Here is a 13,146-nt window from a genome sequence, read left to right on the forward strand (position 1 = left end):
TTAGATGGGATTGTGTGTGTGTGTGTGTGTGTGTGTGTATTTGCTATGAAACTGTTCCTTGTGCATTCAGGATATAAGTCCTTGTCTGATGAATACTTTGTAAATATTTTCTTCTACTATACAGGGTTTCTTTCCATTCTGTTGATTGTTTCCTTTGCTATACGGAAACTTTTAATTTAATACAACCCCATTTGCCTGTTTTTGTTTTGTTGTCTGTGATTTTAAAGTCTTAGCCATAAAATCTTTACCAAGACCAATGTCCTAAAATGTTTTCCATATATTTTCTTTTATCACTTTTATAATTTTAGGTATTATGTTTAACTCTTCAATCCACTGTGAGTTAATTTTTGACTGTGGTGAGAGACAAGGGTCTAGTTTTATTCATCTGCATACAGATATCCAGTTTTCCCAGAATGGTTTATTGAAAAGACTGTCTTTCCCCAATGTATGCTCTTGGCGCCCAGTCAAAAGAAAGATGGCTGCAAATATGTAGATTTATTTCTGGGTTCTCTATTCTATTCCACTGGTCTATGTGTCTATTTTCATACTAAGACCATGCTGTTTTGGTTACTATAGCTTTGTAATATACCTTGAAGTCAGGTAGTGTGATGTAACCTTTTGCTTGGTATTGCTTTGGCTATTTGGGATCTTTTGTGATTTCATATGAATTTTGAGATTTATATTTTATATATGTGAAGAATGTCATTAATATTTATAGGGATTGCATTGCTCTGAGTAGTGGAGTCATTTTAACAATATTCTTCCAGTCTGTGAGCATGGACATCTTCCCATTTATTTGTGTTCTTCTCCATTTCTTTCAGCTTGCTTTGTATTTTCCTTGTTGAGGTCTTGAAACTCCTTGGTTAAATTTATATCTGGGTATTTTATTATTTATTATAGTTATTGTAAATAGGATTACTTTCTTGATTTCTTTTTTAATGAGTTCATTATAAGTATACAGTACTGTATTTGTCAGTTCTAAGAGTTATTTTGGTGGCATGTTTAGGTTTTTCTATAAATAAAGTCACGTTGTCTACAGAGAGGGAATATTTGACTTCCTCTTTTCTAATTTGGATACATTTTATTTCTTTCTCTTGCTTGATTGCTCTGGCTAGCACTTCCAGTACTATGTTGAACATGAGGGGTAAAAGTAAGCATCCTTGTTTTGTTCCAGGTTTAGTGGAAAGACTTTCAGCTTTTCCCCATTTGGTGTGATATTAGCTGTGGGTTTATCATATACGACCTTTATTAAGTTGAGGTATGTTTCTTCTATGCTTAATTTGTTGAGGGTTTTTATAATAAAGGATATCGAATTTTATTAGATATTTTTTTCTCTATTGAGATGTCATATGGTCTTTATCCTTTGTTTTGTTGACGTGATATAGCACATTTTACTTTCCTTCAACTTTTAAGTTCAGGGGTACATGTGCAGGATGTGCAGGTTTGTTACATAGGCAAATGTGTGCCATAGTGGTTTGCTTCACAGATCATCCCATCACCCAGGCATTAAGCCCAGCATCCAATAGCTATTCTTCCTGTTGCTGCCCTCCCCCGACCCCTGCCTGACAGGTCCCAGTATGTTCTCTCCCACATGTCCATGTGTTCTCAGTGTACCACATTTAATGATTTATGCATTCCTGGCATAAATCCCACTTGATCATGGTGCATTATCTTTATGATGTGCTATTGGTTTTGTTTTGCTAGTATTTTGTTAAGAATTTTTACATCTATATTATCAAGATTAACAGCCTGTAATTTTCTTTTTCTGTTGTAGCTTCATCTGGTTTTGGTATCAGTAATACTGGCCTCATAGAATGAGTTAGGGAGAATACCCCCTCTTCAATTTGTTTTGAATATTTTTTAAAGAATTGGTGTTAGTTCTCCTTTATAAGATTGATGAAATACAGCAGTAAAGCCACCCACTTTGGGCCTTCATTTTGTTTGGGAGACTTTTTATTACCAATTCAATCTTGTAACTCATTATTGGTCTGTTCAAGTTTTCAATTTCTTTCTGGTTCAATTATGGTATATTGTGTATGTCCAGGAATTTATCTATTTCTTCCTTTCCAATTTGTTAGCATACAGTTTTTCATAACAGTCTCTAATGATTCTTTGTATTTCTGTGATATCAGTTGTAATGTCTTTTTTGTTTTGATTTTATTTATTTGGGTCTTCTCTTTTTTCCTTGGTTAGTCTAGTTAGTTATCAATTTTATCTTTCCAAAAAATATAATTTTTTTACTTCATTGACCCTTTGTATTTTTTTTTTCTAGCCCCTACTTCACTTAGTTTTGTTGTAATCTTTATTATTACCTTCCTTCCACTAATTTTGAGTTTGGTTAGTTTTTGCTTTTCTAGTTCCCTCTTAGCAGGGCTTTTGCTATATCCATAGGTTTTGGTATGTTATGTTTCCATTTTCATTTGTTTCAATAATTTATTTCCTTCTTAATTTCCTCATTGACACAATGGCCATTTGGGAGCATGTTGTTTAATTTTTGTACATTTGTACAGTTTTTTAAAGTTCCTCTTGTTATTGATTTCTAGTTTTACTCCATTGTGGTGAGATAAAATATTTCATATGATGCTGATATTTTTGAATGCTGAGATTTGTTTTGTGGCCTACTATATGGTCTATCCTGGAGAATGTTCTGTGTGCTGATGAGAAGAATGCATATTCTGTTCTGTAGTTGTTGGATAAAATGTTCTGTAAATGTCTGTTATGTCCATATGGTTTATAGTGCAGATTAAATCAGATGCTTCCTTGATGATTTTCTGCCTAGATGATCTGCCAGTGCTGAAAGTGGAGTGTTGAAGTTCCCAACTATTGTTGTATTTAGGGCTATCTCTCTCTTTGCATCTAATAATGACTCTTTGTATGTCTTGATGCTACAGTGCAGGGTGTATATGTATTTACCATTGTTATATCCTCTTGCAGAATGGATGCCTACACCATTATACTAAACTAATGACCTTGTTTGTCTCTTTTGATTTTTTTTGACTTAAAGCCTATTTTGTCTGATATAACTATAGCTACCTCTGTATGCTTTTGGTTTGCATTTACATGAAATATGTTTTTCCATCCCTTCACTTTATTGTGTCTTTATAGGTGAAGTTACTTTCTTGTCGGCTGCATATAATTGAGTTTTGTTTTTTAATCTGTTCGGCCAGTCTATAGCTTATTGAAGAATTTAAACTGATTACATTAAAAGTTGTTAGTGAAAAGTGAGGAATTGCTCCTACAGTTTTGTTATTTCTTTTCTGGCTGTTTTGTATACCCTTTGTTCTTCTCTTCCTTTTTTGTTATCATTATAACTTGGTGGGTTTTTTTTTTTTTTTTTTTTTGTGGTAACATTTGGCACCTTTCTCTTTCTCATCAGTGCATATGTTTCACTAGTGACTGTTATACCTATGGATGTTTTCATGATGGTAGACACTGACCTTTCACTTCTAGATGTAGAACTCCGTTAAGCATGTGAATGAGAGTCATGAAGGATTCCCTCGGTTTTTGGTTGTCTGTGAAAGACTATTTCTCCTTCATTTTTGAAGGATAGCTTTGCTGGCTATAGTACTCTTGACTGACAGTTTTTTTTTTTTTTTTTTTTCCCCATCAGCACTGTGAATATATCATCCCATTCTCTCCTGGCCTCTAAGGCAGGGGTCCCCAGCCCCCAGGCTGCAGACCAGCACCGATCTCTGGCCTGTTAGCAACTGGGCCGCAGAGCAGGAGGTGAGTGGCAGGCAAGCATTACTGCCTGAGCTCTGCCTTCTGTCAGATCAGTGGTGGCATTAGACTCTCATAGGAACACAAACCCTATTGTGAACTGGGCATGCAAGGGATGTAGGTTGTGTACTCCTTATGAGAACCTATCTAATGCCTGATGATCTAAGGTGGACAGTTTCATCCTAAAAGCATTCTCCCCACACCCTGGTCTGTGGAAAAACTATCTTCCACGAAACCGTTCCCTCATGCCAAAATGGTTGAGACCGCTGCTCTAAGGTTTCCCTTGAGAAATTCACTGTTATTCTTATGAGGATTCCTTTATATGTGATTTGATGGTTTTCCTTGCTGAATTTTTAATTATTTACCTTTGCCTTTTGATAGTTTATAACATGCCTTGGGAAAAACCATTTTGGGTCAAATCTATTTGGGGAACTTTGGGCTTCCTAAATCTGATGTCTAAATCTCTTGTAAGACTTGGGACGTTTTCAGCTACTATTTCATTAAATAAGTTTTCTATACTTTTGCCCATCTCTTCTATTTCTGGAACTGCTAAAATTAGAATATTTGGTCCCATTACGTGGCCCTATACATCACATAGGCTTTCTTGTTTCTATTCTTTCTTTTTTGTCTGACTGGATTATTTCAATGACAGTTTTCAAGTTCAGAAATTCTTTCTTCTGCTTAATCTAGTTTAATGTTGAAGCTCTCAATTTTTAATGTCATTCATTGGATTCTTCAGTTCCGGGAACTCTACTTGGTTCTTTTTTTATGATACTGATCTCTTTGTTAAATTTCTCACTCATGTCATCAGCTGTTTGATTTCTTTGTATTGTCTGTATTATTTTGTATCTCATTGAGTATCTTTAGTATCATTATTTTGAGTTCCCTTTTTGGCATTTCATAATTTCCTTTCCTTGGCATCTGTTCCTGAAGAATTACTGTGTTCATTTGAAGATGCTATGTTACCTTGCTTTTTCATACTTCTTGTGTCCTTATATTGATATCTGTGCATCTGGTGTTATAGTCATTTCTTCCAATTTTATGGGTTCACTTTTATAAGAAAAGGGTTTTTCCTAGAAATGTATTTATAGTGGGGTTGGCTGAGTAGGGTGCTTTGGCTTTGATTCCGGGTGACTGCAGTAGTGTAGTCTTTGTATTTTTTTTAGCTGTAATTAGTGTCAGCAGTATCTGATAGTTCCTCAGTGGCTTAGGCTGTGGTTGTCAGCGTAAGCTGTGGCAAGGAATTAGTCTTCATGGTAGCTGGATGAGTGTGCCAGTCTCAGTCTCCCCAGTGATTTATGCAGGCACTGAGAGTATCAGGTCTAAGCAGGCCATACCTTGAGCATCCAAGTGGCTTGTTCTGGTGCTGACAGTGGCAATAGTTGTTTGGGCAGGTAGACAGGTCCTTGGGCCCCTGAGCAGCATGTCTGGCACTGGCAGTGGTAAGCCAATCCTCAGGCCCCTAAGTGTTGTGTGCAATAGCCACTGGTGTCAGTGATGGTCTGAGCAGGCCAGTCCTTGGGATTCTGGGGTATGTGCACATTTGCCAGTGGTGAACAGGATGGGTCTGTCCTTATGCCACTGGATGACATTTGTGAGTGACAGCAGTGGTGAGTATATCAGACCAATCTCCAGACCCCTGGAGATTGTGTGCAGGTGGTGGAAGGCAAAGAGAGCCCTATTCTCAGGTGCCCACAAGGTGTGCATGGGCATCAGTGGTGGCAAGTGGGGTGGGTCTATCTCCAAGTCTCCCAGATTGTGTGCACAAGCGCCATCAGCTGCAAGCAGAACAAGACTGCAAGATCCACAGTAGTAACACTGGCTTCAATTAGTGGGGTGGGTCAATCTACAGGCTGACAAATGGTATGCTAGAGCGCAAAGGTGGTAGATTGGGTGGATCTGTTCCTAGGCCCCTGGGTGTGAGTGTGGGCACCAGTGGCAGCGGGTAGGGTGGGCCTCTCATTAGGACTTCCTATGGTGCACTTGGCTGTAGGCAGCAGTGAGCAGGGTGAATTAATCCCCGGGCCCCTAGAGAATGCACCTGTGTGCCAGCAGCAGTGGGCGGAGTGGGCATGTCCTCAGATCTCCCAATGGTGCATGTTGGCAACAGCTGTGACAGATGGGTGGGTCAGCCCCCAGGCTACCAGATGGCATGCCTGGGCGCTGCTGGTAGTGGGTGGAATGGGCCTATCCTAAGGTTTCAGATGGCATACGAGTGGGCCACTCCCCAGGCTCCCTGAAGGCATGTGCTGTTCTGTGGTCCTGCTGCTGGAGGAAGCAAGGTTGCTGTCAGTGGCAGCATCCCTAGATAGGCAGCTCTCAGGCTATGGGGAGCGCATGCTTTGGCTCCCTTTGTCCTGGGGCCAGCTTCCTTGGTGTGCTGAACTGCCTGTTCCCTAGGGTGTAGGACAATATGTGGACAACAGTGCTGGATATCTGGCTTCACTACTGGGTCCAGCCAGCATCATGGCAATTTAGCCCTCTAGAAAGATGTGGAGGGATGTCAGCAGGGTTCCAGAGATGTGAAGATGCAGGAGTTCTTGGGACCTAAGGCAGAATGTAGTTCGATGGAGGCTGATCTCCCAAAATGGCAGAGAGATGCAGCTGCTTGAGTCTCGGGGATACGTGGGACCCAGTATCAACTCTCTCGCTGGAACAATGCTGTTGCATGGGCTCCAGGTAGCTGCCTATACTAGTCTCAGTGCCCGTAAGAACTGAAAAGCTCTCCCATAGCTAGAATTATAGGAGCCCATGGTGGGAATGTGGACCACTGGAGATCACTTGCTAACTCTTTCCGTATAATGAGGGCAGAACTTAAAGAACATGGTAGTGCTTTACTTCACTTTATTTTCCCAGTGAGTTCTTCCTGGTATGAGCTGATCCTGGCCAGACTGGTGGCTTTGCCTCTCTCTCCTTCTGTGCCTCAGAGGTTCCCTGTGACTTCCCTGTTGAATTTCAGTGCTTCTCTCCAAGAAGCTCTATTTGACACTCAGTTATTTACTTACTATTTTGATCCTTCTTTGTAGAGGAAATGAGTTCTGGGTGACTGTAGGGATTCATTTTGAACTATTATTTTTTGCTTTGTTTTCCCTGATTAGTTGTGGAAGGTTTTACAGATTTATTATTTGGATTTACCTTTCTGAGAGTTGCCTATTTAAGGTAGTTTATCTTATTGATTCAAGAGAATGTCTATATTCTGGATGTATTAGTATTCATCATCTTCTGATGATTTCTTATTATACCTTCAACTGAGGTTATTTCAAGTTTATCAGCATCCTCCTCCCTGATGTTCTCCTCATTGCCATCTTTCTTAGGAGACTTCCTTTCATACTTAACTGAGAAAGACTGAGATTTAAAAAATTAGTGCTCCAGTCAAAGAGACAGACATGCTCTAAGGTTTAGGGGCATCTGGGCACATATGACCTAAATTTAAATAATTATGACAAAAATATAAGACTATACACGGCTTTCAAAAAAATGTCCTAAAAGCCTCTGAGAAGACCATATATCTTTCAAAATCATACATTATAAGGATTTCAAGAAACTCTGGCAAGTGCTTCCAAGTCAGACAGTCATTGGTAAGCCAAGAATTCTCACATGGCAGGCCTTAATTATTTAATCTGATGTGAGGTTGAAAGAAGTAAAGACAATGAATTTAATGTCTATTTCATTCCACTTGCTATGTAAATGATGTTGTCTCCACTAACACCAGGAACTGGCAGAGATACATCAGGGGAGAATACTGTAGAGACTTGAGAAGCCTTTGTAGAATTATTAAACAAAAATGACCACTAATTTTAGAAAATACAATCAAGAATGGTTATGAAAATGATTCACTTACTTTGTACCTTACAGGCTCTTCGGCTTTAACACTAGAACTCCCTAAATAAAATTTAATTTCAAGCAAATTTTATTTATTTGGATATTTAAATTATCTTAGTATTAAAAATACTGTTTTTAAAATATTAAATTTAATTAAGAATTTGGGACTAAAATAAATGAGATAATGAGAACGTGAAAACTTTTTTTAAAATTAAGAGTTCATTTTGAGTTAATTATATACAATTACCAAAATCTAATTGCAATTTATTTCCTATTGTCTGTGGGAAGAATCACAGGCAAGGGAATTTACATTGCTGCCTTCCTGCATAAATGCTACAGAATGAAAATAAATAATACGTGAGGTCTTAACAACAAATAAGAGCAAATGGTAGGGCACAGCTGAGCTAAACCATTGGAAGATAATTATCACATGAAAGGTGGTAATGATTTCAAAAGTCATAAGTTGTTTCTAAGTCCTTTGGTTTCTTTTTTAGTTAGTTTGTTTGATGTTAATTTATTGGTTATACAAAGATAACCCTTAAGAATGAACAGCTTTGTAATTTTGAATACTCCTATAAGATATGACCATTTTTGTACTTTTATATAATACTGAGCAATTCAACAAAAATTTTTATTGTTAAGAAAAGAAAAGCTACCTTGCTAAGTGCTTTGGATGATATAAAAAGTCACTACCAGGCAGGGCTCAGTGGCTCATGACTGTAATCCCAGCACTTTGGGAGGCCGAGGTGGGTGCATCACCTGAGGTCAGGAGTTCAAGACCAGCCTGACCAACACGCTGAAATACTGTCTCTACTAAGAATATAAAAATTAGCTGGGCATGGCAGCATGCACCTGTAGCCCCAGCTACTCTGGAGTCCGAGACAGAAGAATTGCTTGAACCTGGGAGATGGAGGTTGCAGTGAGCTGAGATTGTGACACTGCACTGCAGCCCAGGTGACAAAATGAGACTTCATTTAAAAAAAAAAAAAAAAAAAAAAGAAAGCCACTACACCTTCAAGTACCCTAATAGTAGAATAAGGCAAATATACAAGTATCCATCATCTATACATAATAGAAGGGCTATAAAAGAAACACAAAGAAAATATTTCTGGAAGAGGTAATATTTGAGATAAGTCACAAAAGACAGGATAGAATTTTGATAGGCTAGAGATAGGGACCTATCCTCCCTACCTCAAACACACACACACACACACATATATACGTATCCTACCCCACCACACCCTCCTAGGAAATTATTAATAGAACATGGATACCTTTGGGGCAGAATTACTATGCTTACCATAGCTCTGATAAATAACCATTATGTTCTGTTGAATGAGAAAAAAGTGTTCAATTTGATTTCTAAAATATATACAGATGTTGTATATATTTGTAAGCATAAAGAAAGGTTTAGAAGGATACATATTAGAGTGCTAACCCTAATTCAACCAAGACAGTCAGGACAGACAACAGAATAGAAAATAAAAAATGACCGATATTTTCTTAATATGTCTGTGATGTTTTACTTTTTACAAGAGAAATGTTGACATTAAAACTTTTTTAAAGTTTAATTAAAAATTTTTAAGGTGGTTTATGAAACAAAATTTATAATATAAAATTATACATACTCATGAATAAATACGAAATAATAATACATACAAAGATTACCTCCAGATGATGAGATTATAGGTACATTTTATTTTCTTCTTTAGTATTACCAGCATTTTATATTTTTTCTACTATAAGCAAGTAAGAAAGTAAATCAGTAAAGACACAGATAAACATGAATAGTATTAAAAATAAAAAAATTTAATTAAAAAATACATATCAACTAAGGAAGAACTGTAATATCCCTACATAAAAAATATGAACATAGGAAGGAAGTGAAAATTCCAAAAAGAAACACAAAGCATTAATAAACATAGAAAAGTATTCATTCGAATTGAATACAGAGTGAATGCAAATTACAAGATTCCATCTTTCTGCCTACTAAATTGTGAAATATGGTTTAAGTATACAAATAAACATTGGAGAGCTAATTTACATGACTGATTGAATACACATCTCTATTCTCTTCTAAAACCACTGAAAACTAATATTAAAAGAACAAAAAAGTTATAAAACCTATGAAGCTGCAAAGTGAAGACAGCACAACAGAGAAGAGATGTTATAGAATTTTAGAAGGCTGGAAAGCAGGTGTATCAGTTGAAACTCAACTAGCCAAGTAGTAAAGTCAAAACTGAAATATCTGCTAGCTGGGGTTGAAAGATGCTATAAGCTGAAACATGTCAGAGAACTCCTGAAAGGCTCAGGGACTAGAGTAAGCAGGTAGAAATGCAGATGGTACTAAAAGCACAGCTGATTTAAAGTCTCTACAGCAGTGAAAAGCCAACGTGTCCTCCTCTATCCGTCCCCATTGTATGAAGACGACTGGAGGTTTATCCCCCAGGAGAGGCTCAAAAAGAATGACCTTGAACTTGGGGGCCTGAAATACATTCAGGGCAGAAATCCATATAGTTAAAAGGGAGATTAAGTGAAAGCCTATGTAACAAGTGATGAGCCCATTTTTTTTTACTTCCCCTGGCTCCCCACATTGGCATGAAACTTAAATAATGCTTTGATCTCTTATTTTCACACCTGCAAGAGATTTATCCATAGGGAAACTGATCATCCCAAGAGAAGAAAACCTATGGATAGTAGCAAGAGTCCCCAACGTGCCTACCTGATCATGGTGAAGTCCATTAGCTGACAAGCTCTGCTCATAACATACTTAGAGCTTTTCATAGTTTTTTATTGTTTTGCTTCACAGTATAGGTGGATCATCAGACATTTGTGGAAAAAAGCAATTTGAACTTGCTGAAAATAGACACAATTCACCAGGAAGAGATAAAACTTCAAAAATTATTACAAACATTCTCAGAAATAAGAAAAAAACATTGCATATGTAAAATGAGAATGGGTTTTATTTTAAAAAATGGCCTTTCTAAGAATAAGATGTTTTTAGAAATTAAGAATTATAACGCTGGGTGCAGTAGCTCATGCCTATAATCCCAGTTCTTTGGGAGGCTGAGGTAGGTAGATCACTTGAGCCCAGGAGTTTGAGACGAGCCTGGGTAACATGGTGAAACCCTGTCTCTAAAAAAAGCACACAAAAAAATTGGTTGGGTGTAGTGGCACACCTGCAGTCCTAACTACCTGGGAGGGTGAGGGGGAAAGATCATTGAGCCCAGGAGACCAAGGATGCAATGAGCTGTGATTTGCCGCTGAACTTGAGCCTGGGCAACAGAATGAAACCCTGTCTCAAAAAACAAACAAACAAACAAACAAACAAAAAATCAATATGAAATATAGGAGAGAAAAATAAGAAAATCAGAGTTTATTCTAAGAGAGTCAACATCTCAGTAAGATGAGTTCTTGAAAGAGACAATACATTAGCAAAGAAAATTTCTCTAAATTGAAGAAAGCTTCCCAGTTAAAAGATTCTGCATGAATGCAAAAAGGTGTAACTTACGCATATCAGCATAAACTTTTAGAATTTTAGAGAAAGGTAAGCCCTAATAGTTGTGATGGGGAATAGGTCACATAAAAAGATCAAGACTCAGACTGCAACACACTTCTTAATAGCAATACTAGAAACTAGAAGGTAATAGAATACAACCTTCAATCCTTTTTGAGGAAAACTATTAAGTCAGAATGCTATATAAAGTTAAACTATAAATTAAACATGAAGATTGACTAAAGACATTTTTTCAGAGGTGTGACACAAAAAAATTACTGCCTATGTACTCCTACAGTAAGCTACTGCAGAGCATGTTCTAGTAAGATGAAAGGGTATAAACCAAAAAGAGGATAGGATGCTATCTAGGAAAAAAGGAATATAAGATAGAAAAGAAAGAAAATTTCCAGGATGATAGGTAAGGAAATTTCAGATGAAATCACTAGACAAAACACCTAGATAATAATAAAGTTCATACTAGAGCAGGATTTTATGGAAGTCTCCAGGAAGGATATCTTGTAAACTGTAATTGGCAAACACTGTATATATTTATTGTATGCAAAGTGATGTTTTGATATACTGTATGTATTCATTGCAAAATGATTAAATTGAGTTGGTTAACACATCTATCATCTTACATATTTATATATTTTTGTGGTGAGAACATTTAATATCTACTCTCTTAGCAATATTTAACTATATGATACGTTATTATAGCCATAGTCACCATGTTATACAACAGACCTCCAGAACATATTCATCCTTACTGAAACTTTGCAGTCTTTGAGCAGTATCTTCCTATTCCACCCCCTGCCCCTGCCTCCAACCCCCCAGGCCCTGGCGACCACTGATTCAACCTTTTTAGATTCTACATATAAGAGAGATCACAAAGTATTTGTCTTTTTGTGCTGAATACGGCATTTTTAAACTCCAGAGAAAATAATTATACAAAATTAAATTTAATAATAATAATACATAGTTCAGCTGTGCATACAATATTTACAGTCTTATAGGTATTTTGATATAGATATATTGAGAGGACAGAGGGAAGGAAATAGCACATGTAGGGGTATGTTATATATGTAGACAGAAATATGGAGAGAGGGAGGAGATGGAAAACGGGAGAAAGAAAGGTAAAGCGAGGGAAGATAAAACGGAGAAAAGGAGGGAGCAGATAGTTATCAGTGAGAGCTAAATCATCAACTTCCATAGCAGAAAGTCAATACTAATAACTACATAAGTCTGTTATTCAGAAATATGGATAAAAATACTAGAAGGAACAGATAAAAGAGGAAACATCTACAACAGTCAAAACTGCTTGTTGGAAGAAGAACGTCAGCAAGATGGCAAAATAGGACTTTCAAGGACTTGTCCCTGCCCCTCCCATCTCCCCCATCAGAAACATCAATTTGAATAACCATCCACCTACAAAAATACTTTTATAAGAGCTATATAAACCAGATGAGAGATTATAGCACCAGGTTGTAGCACAAAAATAAGAAGGAATGTATTGAAGAGGGTAGGAAGAACAGACTTACATTACTGGCAGTACCCTTTCCCCAAACTCTGGCAACACAGTAGACAGAGATACCCTGTATTTGGACAGGGAAGAGAGGGAAGTGAGAACCACACTTTGCCTCAGACGCTAACATCAGGCCCACCTCAGTAAAAGCTAGAGTTGGCAGCCCCTCCTGGTCCCAGACTCTAGGCCAATACTACATAATGAGCATTCAGACCTGCCTCAGCACCAGGTGGGATCCTGCTATTCCAAATTCCAGCCCTGCCTCAGATTCCAGACCAGCCCAGAGCCAGGTCAGTCCACAAAACCCAAGTTTACCCCCGCCCCAGTCTAGATTGGCATCCCTGACCTCCGGTACCAGGCCTGCCCCATGCTACGTCAGTCTTTATGGTCCCACCCTGAGGCAGACCCAGGCCTGACACCACAGAACCCAGTGCTGGGCTGGCTCCACAGACCCAGGATCCAGGACCCAGTTTCAAGGCCTACCCTTTAGCTCCAGGATCCAGATTGGTTGTTGCGGACCTAGCCTCTAGGCCAGCAATCACACAAAACAATTTGGCAACGTGAATCAAGGATTGTAAAAAGATTC

At 37.9% G+C, this 13,146-nt stretch overlaps 1 protein-coding gene across 22 annotated transcripts in view; it reads right to left on the reverse strand.

The window, feature by feature from the left end:
* KIAA1328 (KIAA1328 ortholog) overlaps positions 1–13,146 on the reverse strand; it is a 402,667-nt gene that overhangs the window by 131,490 nt on the left and 258,031 nt on the right. The window lies entirely within an intron of this gene.

This window comes from Macaca fascicularis, chromosome 18 (assembly GCF_037993035.2).
Source record: "Macaca fascicularis isolate 582-1 chromosome 18, T2T-MFA8v1.1".
Classification (NCBI taxonomy): domain Eukaryota; kingdom Metazoa; phylum Chordata; class Mammalia; order Primates; family Cercopithecidae; genus Macaca; species Macaca fascicularis.